Source organism: Mus pahari (genome assembly GCF_900095145.1).
Source record: "Mus pahari chromosome X unlocalized genomic scaffold, PAHARI_EIJ_v1.1 GL456233.1, whole genome shotgun sequence".
Classification (NCBI taxonomy): domain Eukaryota; kingdom Metazoa; phylum Chordata; class Mammalia; order Rodentia; family Muridae; genus Mus; species Mus pahari.
This window is the reverse complement of record NW_018391603.1, coordinates 523800-534600: the sequence shown is the minus strand read 5'-3', so window position 1 is coordinate 534600 and position 10801 is coordinate 523800.

Genomic DNA, 10801 nt, shown 5'->3' with positions numbered 1-10801 from the left:
TGGATGCCGGGGGACTACTCCCAGGCGAACACCCCTCCTCGGGTGGGGAAAGGTTCCGGGTGCCGGATCAGCCTGGGGACTGCTGCCAGGCGAACACCCCTCCTTGGGCAGGAAAGGCGCCGGACCACTGGGACCAGACCCGGGTCCCTCCTCTCCAGTCCGCTCTCTCCCCGGCAGTGCCACTAATGATAATTTAAAGCAAAGCAACTCAGACTTCATTTTTCATAGTGGTTCCAAATCTTTTCTAATTCATGATGATATAAAGGAATAATATATAGCTATTGCCTATATATATATGGAGCCTCGCAGGAGACAGCTATATCAGGCTCCTGTCAGCAAGGTCTTGTTGGCATCTGCCTAGTGTCTGGGTTTGGTGGTTGTTTATGGAGTGGATCCCCAAGTGGGGCAGTCTCTGGATGGTTGTTCCTTCTGTCTCAGCTCCAAACTTTGTCTCTGTAACTTCTTTCATGGGTATTTTTGTTCCCCATTCTAAGAAGGAACCAAGTATTCACACTTTGGTTTTCCTTCTTCTTGAGTTTCATGTGTTTTGCAAATTGTATCTTGGGTATTCTAAGAAAGGCTAATATCCACTTCTCAGTGAGTGCATATCATGTGTGTTCTTTTGTGATTGAGTTACCTCACTCAGGATGATATCCTCCAGATCCATCCATTTGCCAAAGAAATTCATAAATTCATTGTTTTTAATAGCTGAGTAGTACTCCATTGTGTAAATGTACCACATTTTTTCTATCCATTCTTCTGTTGAGGGACATCTGGGTTCATTCCAGCTTCTGGTAATTATAAATAAGGTTGCTTTGAACATAGTGGAGCATGTGTCCTTATTACATGTTGGAGCATCTACTGGGTATATACTCAGGAGAGGTATTGCTGGATCTTCCAGTAGTACTATGTCCAACTTTCTTAGGAACCACCAAACTGATTTCCAGAGTGTACCAGCTTGCAATCCCACTAGCAGTGGAGGATTGTTCCTCTTTCTCCACATCTTGGCCAGCATCTGCTGTCACCTGAATTTTTGATCTTAGCCATTCTGACTGGTGTGAGGTGGAATCTCAGGGTTGTTTGGATTTGCATTTCCCTGATGATTAAGGATGTTGAACATTTTTTCAGGTGCTTCTCAGCCATTCGGTATTCCTCCATTGAGAACTGTTTGTTTAGCTTTGTACCCCATTTTTAATGGGGTTATTTGAATTTCTGGAGTCCAGCTTCTTGAGTTCTTTGTATATATTGGATATTAGTCCCTATCAGATTTAGGATTGATTGGTAAAGATACTTTCCCAATCTGTTGGTGGCCTTTTTGTCTTATTGACAGTGTCTTTTGCCTTACAGAAGCTTGGCAATTTTAAAAGGTCTCATTTGTCAATTCTCCATCTTACAGCACAAGCCATTGTTTTCTGTTCAGGAATTTTTCCCCTGTGCCTATATCTTCGAGGCTTTCCCCCACTTTCTCCTCTATAAGTTTCAATGTCTCTGGTTTTATGTGGAGTTCCTTGATCCACTTGGACTTGAGCTTTGTACAAGGAGATAAGAATTGATTAATTTGCATTCTTCTACATGATAACCGCCCCTTCCCCAATTCTTTCCACCTCTCCTCTGATCCAATTTCATGCATGAGAAGGGGTGCAAAGATTTTTAGTCAGAGGTGGTAGATAACTTCAAGAAAACAACATTTATCAGATTCAGCAGGGTAGATGTACCTATAAATTAAAGAACCCAATTTTGAGGAAAGGAAGTGGGTATGATATATTACCCCTAACCAATGAACTATTAGCAATTGACAGATTTTGGGAGAGGGAAAGTAAGTTGTTTCCCCCAAGGGGATAACATCTGGTATGTAAACAAACTCCAGGGCAGACTACTTTACCAGAAGTAGTTAACCAATACAAACTGGATTCCATAGTTTTTGGGCTTTGTTTCAAAGAATGTTATCTCATTCTTCACAAGCCTCCAAAGACTGTCTATAAGATTATCATCAACATTTTTCTCTATATGAATATATTCATCTGTCATTGAACTTAGAACCAAAATGCCAAAATTTGAGTTAGTTTGCTTTTTTGTGTTTACACTTTTTGGTGACTTTTGTTAAGCCCTGTCTCTGAATCTTAGTGTCAAAGTGAGTTGGAAGAATTGATGCTCAAGAACTTTTATAGATCCATACTTCTAAAAATCTATTATATTATGAACTTTTATAGTAATTGATACTCATTATCTTAATTTGCATTGCTTTTCTATAACAAAATACCTGAGGTTGTATCGTTTATAAAGAATAACTTTATGTCCTCATAGTTTTAGAAGCTAGGAAGTAAAGACAATTAAGATACCAGCATTGAGAGTCTTTTGCTATATTCTCACATGACAGAAAATGGAAGAACAAGAGAAAACATTCTTTATCAGAAACATCTATAAAGATCTTTAATACTATTTTTGATGAAAAGTCTCATATCGCAACCATCTTTAAACATAATAAGTAAAATTTTCCTATTCTTTTTGAAGGGTATTAAAATCATTCAACTGCAGTATAAAAAAAATTCTCCCCTTAAATAATATAATATGAACTTTCTCTTAAATACACTTCATGATGTGGTAATCAGAATGATTTCTGAAATATTCACACTGTAGAATATAAAAGAAAGGGGAATTTTTTTTACAACAATCCTTTCACACTAGACTTGCCACTCAATAGGGTCTGTAAAGTCTCTTTAGTTTCAGTCTAAGTCATCTCATTAATATTACAGTGCTGAGATACCCTTGAGAAGATCTCTGCTTTGTTTAAATCTTAGAAACTTAGGTGAGAGGATCCAGCATATATAAACACATTAATGGTTTTTCCATAAGTATCAGATCTTGTGTGTAGTCTTCCTAGTGGGAGTTTTTCCAGGTTATTGAATATTCGGTACCAAATATTCTCTCAGAAGGGATTAAAGTTGGTCAATGAAAGCAATAAAATGTTACTTATAAAAAAATCTTGTCCATGGAAATATGCATGCTTTCTGATGGAGAAATTTGTAACAACTCCTGAAACATACTCTAGAGCATGACTCAAGTCCAGAGATTGTGCAGGAAGTTTGTAGTAGTTCCACTTTATGACTTTAAGGATGTTACCTGAAAAAAATGTGCTTGCCCTTTCTTTGTCAGAAATTTAAACCAATTGGAAGAGAAAAGCTGCATACAAGGAAATCAAAATATCACCTTTATAGAACTGATATTAAATAGTATAGCTTCCTTAATATTTCTCTGGTTAATTAGACTTACCTTACCATTTACAGGTAGGAGTACACAACCACAGATGTCCTCATGCAAAAAAAAAAAAAAACCCTATTTTTATGAAACCCGAAGAAATAATTGAGTAGATGAGAATTTGTGCTTTGCATTGGTGGATTGATTAAACATTAAGAAAAAATTCTCAACAATTTTTATTTCTTCTTCTGAGAACTTTGTCTTTAGTTACATGCCTCAATTTTAATCAGTTTGTTTTCTTGTTGTTGTTTGTATATTATAAACTTGAAATCAGATATATAGCTGGTAAGCTTTTTCCCATTCTGAAGTTTTACTTTGTCTTTAGTTACATGCCTCAATTTTAATCAGTTTGTTTTCTTTTTTTTCCATTTATTTTTTTATTATTATTATTTTCTTTATTTACATTTCAAATGCTACCCCGAAAGTTCCCTATACCGCCTCCCGTCCCTGCTCCCCTACCCACCCACTCCCACTACTTGGCCCAGGCCTTCCCTTGTGCTGGGTCATATAAAGTTTGCAAGACCAAGGGGCCTTTTTTCCCAGTGATGGCCGATTAGGCCATCTTCTGCTACATATGCAGCTAGAGACACCAGCTCAGGGGGTACTGGTTAGTTCATATTGTTGTTCCACCTACAGGGTTGCANCCCCCTTCAGCTCCTTGGGTACTTTCTCTAGCTCCTCCATTGGGGACCCTGTGTTCCATCCAATAGCTGGCTGTGAGCATCCACTTCGGTGTTTGCCAGGCATCAGTTTGTTTTCTTGTTGTTGTTTGTATATTATAAACCTGAAATCAGATATATAGCTGGTAAACTTTTTCCCATTCTGAAGTTTTACTCTTCACTTGTATCTTTTGCTGTACAGAGGCCTTTTGGTTTCATGAAGTTCTATTTGGCTATTATTGCTTTGGTTTTGGTTTTTTGGGGGGGGGTTATTTGTTTATTTTTTGTTGGTGGTGGTAGTTTGTTTTTTGTAGTTTGTTTGTTTGTTGTTTGAGCCAGAATTTCTCTGTGTAACAGCTCTGGCTGTCCTGGAACTAACTCACTCTGTAGACTAGGTTGCTGTCAAACTCACAAAGATTTGCCTGTTTCTGCCTCCTGAGTGCTGGGATTAAAGGCATGTACCACCATTGCCTGGCTTGGCTACTGTTTTTAATGCCTGAACTACTGGGATCCTGTTCAGAAAGTTCTTTCCTGGGATTATGAATTGAGGCATATTCCTTACTTTCTCCTCCAACAGCTGCAGAGGGTTATCAGGTCTTATATTGAGGTCTTTGATTCATTTGGTGTTGAGTTTTGTGCAGGATAATACATAACGATTTAGTTTCATTCTTCTATGTATCCAGCCCCATTTGCTGAAGATGATGCCTTTTCTTCCATGTGTATGTTTTTGTCTCCTTGTAAAAAACAGATGGCTGTAAAATTATTGGCTTATATGTGGGTTCCCAATTATATTCCATTGATCAATGTAACTGCTTTTATCCTAGAGTAATGCTGTTTTTATTTACTATATCTTGCACTCAGAGATAGTGAGATCTCTGGCATTACTTTTTATTTTCAGAGTTTTTTTTCTTTTCCTGGGTCATTTGTATTTCCATTTAAATTTTCAATATTTTTTTTTAATTTTTTTGTAAAGAATTGCATTGGAATTACGATGGGAATTGCATCAACTCTATAAATTGCTCTTTGTAGATTCACTATTTTTACAATCTTAATCTGATCAATCTATAAGTATGGAGGTCTTTCCTTTCCAATTTCTAGTACCTTCTTCAATTTTTTTCAGTGTCTTAAAATTTTCCTTGCACAAATATTTCACTTCCTTTGTCAGATTTATTTATTCTAAGATGTTGTGCATGGAATGGTTCCCCAGAATTCTCTCTTGGATTATTTATTATGAACATTGAGAAAATATACTAATTTTTTTGTGTTAATTTTATATCCTGGGATCCGGGCCACTGTGCCCTGAGCTGATCCTGTGCCACAGTGCTCCATACCCAAATACCACCAGGAGAGAGCTGGTCTTCCAGAAATGACGACACACCTGTAAGCACAGGTAAGACCACCACTTCTGTTCAAATTCCTGGACCAAGAGGGACCCTACCAAAGCCATCAGGACACAGGAACCAAGGAACAGTCAGGGACAGGATCCTTCTGGTGTCTGTCTGCACCCTGGAGCTGACCCTGTGTTACAGCTCTCCATGCCCAAATTCCTCCCACAGAGAACTGGTATCCCAGGAGTACTGACACACAGGCTTGCAGGAGAGACAAGCCACAGTCAGAGACAGCAAATCCAGCTAATATCAGAGATAACCAGATTGTAAGAGGCAAAGGCAAGAACCTAAGTAATAGAAACAAAGGCTACTTGGCATCATCAGAACCCAGTTCTCCCACCACAGCAAGTCCTGGATACCCTAACACACCAGAAAAGCAAGACTCTGATTTAAAATCACATCTCATGATGATTATAGAGGACTTTTAAGAAGGACATACATAAATACCTTAAAGAAATACAGGAGAACACAGGTAAGCAGCTAGAATCCCTTAAAGAAGAAACACAAAAATCCCTTAAAGAATTACAGGAAAACACAACCAAACAGGTGAAGGGATTGAAGAAAACCATATACACCATTTTTGTGTGTGTGTGTGTATACTTCAAGTCTCTGAAGAAAGAAATTTAAGAAGGTCTCAGAAGATGGAAAGATCTCCCATGTTCATGGATTAACAGGATTAATATAGTAAATATGGCCATCCTGCCAAAAGCAATCTACAGATTCAATGCAATCCTCATCAAAATTCCAACTCAATAAATATTTGTGATTTTATTTACATTTCAATTTGAGCTTATTTATTTATTTACTTATTTATTTATTTTGTTTTTGTGTTTTTTGAGACAGGGTTTCTCTGTATAGCCCTGGCTGTCCTGGAACTCACTCTGTAGACCAGGCTGGCCTCGAACTCAGAAATCCGCCTGCCTCTGCCTCCCAAGTGCTGGAATTAAAGGCATGACCCACCACTTCCCAGCTTGAGCTTAGCTTATTAAAAACAGGCAATAATGTGATAGAATAATGTATCTTATAAGGTATACCTTAAATAATGAAATGTCTGGGATTAGAAGGCAAAGTCTAAATTTTAAAAATTACAGAACATGACCAATGAAATAACATAAGCAATTAAAATGGATTATGTATTGGGAAGGAATAGCAGCATAAAGATAGAGAAATATTTTTGAAGTGTCTTGTCATTTATTTCACTCATATTAATTAATCTGGGTTTTAAAATAAGGTATCGCAGTGTATACTTGCTTAACCCGGAACTCATTATATAGAACAGGTTTGCCTCAGACTCACAGAGACACTTTTGCCTATGTTAGTGCTGGGATTAAAGACATGTTCCATCACACTAGGCCTGTTGTCTTTTCTTTTTGATTATAAGTTACTCATATATTCTGTACAGCCTTCCTTTGTCAAATACATGTAATGTAATAATTTTCTCACATTTTTATGTCTTATCTTTTTTGCTAGTGGTATCTTTTTTAATTACTATTTTGTTTTTTGTATATGAGTGTTCTGCCTACATCCGTGTAAGTGTACTGTGTGTATTCTGAGTACCTGAAGAGGGTAGAACATAGTGTCATATCCGCTGGGAATGAAATTACAGGTGGTTGTGAGATGAATATGGATGCTGGAAACTGAACCCAGGTCCTCTGGAAGAGCTGTCAGCTTTCTTAACTGCTCATCCCCTTACTGTATCCTCCTTATCCCATTCCCAGCCATTCTTATCAGAAGAATTATTGTTCTTTCTTTTGTCTAGGGACTCCTTAATCTTCTAGAGTCTGCTTTCTATCACATTGGCCCATAAAGATTACTACTAACTTCAGTATCACTAAATGAGTTGTAAGGAAACAACCATGAGGTTATCACCTAACTCCATGTAAGAATAAATTGTCTTTATAGTACATGATTCTAAATTAGTCCATGGATTATGAGGATGTCCTGAAATTGCTGGATTTGGAGCAGGTGTTTGTAAAATGCCTCTTATTCCATTTTGCTAAGGAAAGGCATAACCTTCTACCTTCAACAGGATGGCCATTGCTGTAATAACTTTGAATAATCATTAGTGCACAGCTGGTTGTGAGTAAGGAGATAAAGAAATCAAAAGAAGAATTAAAGTGCGAAAGAGATTTATCCCTTAACCTGTGACCTAACTAAAGAAAAAAATGAAAAATTAAAGTGCAAAGAAAGAACTGAACAGTTAAAGAAGTGTGAGCTATTGCCTTGTAATCAGAATAGGATGCAAATGAATAGAATCTCTGAGGAAAGAACAGTGGGAGAAAACCTGAGATGGAAGTGTTAGAAAACAGAGACCTGTGATCTTTGTTTTATTTGTCAACATTGTTGTAAGTCAAAGCAAAAGCATAGACTATTCAGATACATCAAGGAGGTCATCTAATTCCAGAAACCATGGCTATTTGACAATGCAGTGCTGCATAATTGCTGGATACTACAAAACCTCTTTTTAAAAAAACTGGCCTATGACAATCTGACTGCCTATATAATGAGATTTTAGGATATGGAGAGGGTGTCATTTTTCTCTAGAAGGAAACAAAAGTAAGAAAATTATTTTTATTGTCACTCATCCAGGCCTTAGACAGCACCAACATAAAGCCCATCAAGCCAAGATGAGGGAAAAAGAATCCCACCTAAATTGGATCATCATAGACATTATAGAGTCATAGCCAAATGAAAGGAATCAGCTAGGACAGTCATTCCTATCCATTTATGCCTACATGTTTCAAGCACTTATTAAAGCACTTTTTAATGTCAGAATGAAAAACAATTTAAAATGCCCCAGCAGAATATATCTAGGTCTTTTCCTCTCCCCATTCAGACTGTTTGAGAGTATGTTTACGACATGGAAGATGCTATTCCTCTTCTGGGAGAAACTGAGTATGGCCAGAAAAGGGTACAACTCATCACAAAATGTGATAGGAAAGTGGAACATATAAAAATTGGAGAGGAAAAGGTAAGAGGGAGATGGTTAAGATTATGTTACAGTGTAAATGGCAAAATTTATATTAGCACATCTTCAAGAAAATAAACTGTTTGCCATCTTGGTATTATTATAAAAGGAATGCAAGCTTGCATTCAAACCAATGCAATTCAAACCTTTCTGAAATATAAAAAATGGTGAAGAATTGCCATGCTCTCTTGTTGCATACTACTTGGAATAGATTTTTCCCTGAAATAAGTTCTAGTGATAAATATCCTATTTAGGAAATATATTATAGACCTTTGTGAAGGAACAAAGAGTTTAAATTTGAGTAGCAAGTATTGAAGGCTAAGGCAAAATGAAACCCTGTTAGCTTTCAAGTCTCTGGGAAAACCATGCAAGGGAGGTTGGAAGGGCACCAAAGGAACTTTGACTGACTTCACATTTGGGCAGCATTGCACTGTCTCCTTTAGAGAATACTAGAAGAATTTTGCTGAAGCAATATCATTAGCTTTTCAAATATACTTTGTATTTAGTTGACAAAGGAGAAAATCATGTTATAATATGTAGTGGTTTAAAAGAATATCATGCTAATTTTCATGTATTTTTCTCATGGTGTGAGGTTCTGAAAGTTAGAAACTGTTTTTGAGATTTTGTATTTGCAGTCTAATATCTAATCACAGCATGGATAGTAGATAGGTAGAGAGAGAGTTAAGTAGGTAGAAAAATAAACAAGACTTTTTTTTATCATTTAATATCTGCATTTGAAAAGTCTAAAAGTGTTGGAAATTACTAGGGTTTAAAATGAAACCCTAAGAAAATAGAAAACAAATTTGTCCCAGAACTTGGCTGGCCCTTCCTGCTTCTTCGCTGACAGACATCAACTCTTAAGGTATCTCCACCCCCCAGAAACTGGGGGAAATAATAACCTTCCTGCCCCCCTTTTTTAATTAGATGTTTTCTTCATTTACATTTCAAATGCTATCCCCTTTCCTAGTTTCCTCTCTGAAAATCCTCTATACCCTCTCCCCTCCCCCTGCTCCCCAACCCACCCACTCCCACTTCCTGGCCCTGGCATTTTCCTATACTGGGGCATAGAATCCTCACAAGACCAAGGGCCTCTCCTCCCATTGATAGCTGACTAGGCCATCTTCTGCTACATATGCATCTAGAGATACGAGCTCTAGGGGTACTGGTTAGTTCATATTGTTGTTCCTCCTATAGGGCTACAGACCCCTTCAGCTCCTTGGGTACTTTCTCTAGCTCCTCCATTGGGGGCCCTGTGTTCCATCCAATAGATGACTGTGAGCACCCACTTCTGTATTTGCCAGGCACTGGCATAGCCTCACAGGAGACAGCTATATCAGGGTCCTATTAGCAAAATCTTGTTGGTATATGCAATAGTGTCTGAATAATCTTCCTTTTTAAGAAAATTGGTCCCATGCCTCAGAGATCACAATGACTCAGGGATAGAGTGATCAGCAAAATAATATTATCAAGATAAAAGATAATTATTTAAATAATGAACTGAAAACACTAAAAAAAATTGGTAATTTAATATAAAATTTCTCCCATTTCCAAACCTGTACATGCTCATTTTATCTCACTTTATGTCTCTATGATCATCAAAAACTCTAAAATAAATAATGTATCATAACTCAACAGATTACCTTAGAATTTCTTTTTTTATTGGATATTTTCTTTATTTACATTTCAAATGTTATCCCCTTTCCTAGTTTCCCTCCCTCCTGAAAACACCCTATCACATCCTCCCTCCCCCTGCTTCTTTGAGGATGTTTCTCCACCCACTCACCTAAATCCCACCTCTCTGCCCTAGATTCCCTTACACTGGGGCATCTATCGAGCCTTCATAGGGCCAAGGACCTCTCCTTCAATTGATGCATGACAAGGCTATCTTCTGCTACATATGCAGCTGGAGCCACGTGTATTCCTTTGTTGATGGCTTAGTCCCTAGGAGTTCTGGGGATCCAGTTGGTTGATATTGTTATTCTTCCTATGGGGTTACAAACCCCTTCAACTCCTTCAGTCCCTTCACTAACTCCTCCATTATGAACCCTGCAGTCAGTCCAATAGTTGGCTGCTAACATCTGCCTCTGTATTTGTAAGGCTCTGGCAAAGACTCTCAGGAGACAGTCATATCAAGCTCTTTTCACCATGCACTTCCTGGCATCCTCAATAGTGTCTGGGTTTGGTAACTGTATATGGGACAAATCCCCATTTGGGAAAGACTCTGAGTGGCTTTTCCTTTAGTCTCTGCTCTATATATCTATCTCCATATTTGCTAATGTGAGTATTTTGTTCTCCTTCTAAGAAGGACTGAAGCACCCAGACTTTGGTCTTCCTTTTAATTGAGCTTCAGGTTGTTTGTGAATTGTATCCTGGTTATTTGGAGATTTTGAGCTAGTATCCACTTATTAGTGAATGCATACTATGTGTTTTGTTTTTTAAATTTTTATTAGATATTTTCTTCATTTACATTTCAAATGCTATCCCAAAAGTACCCTATACCCTCCCCCCACCCTGCTACCCTACCCACTCAC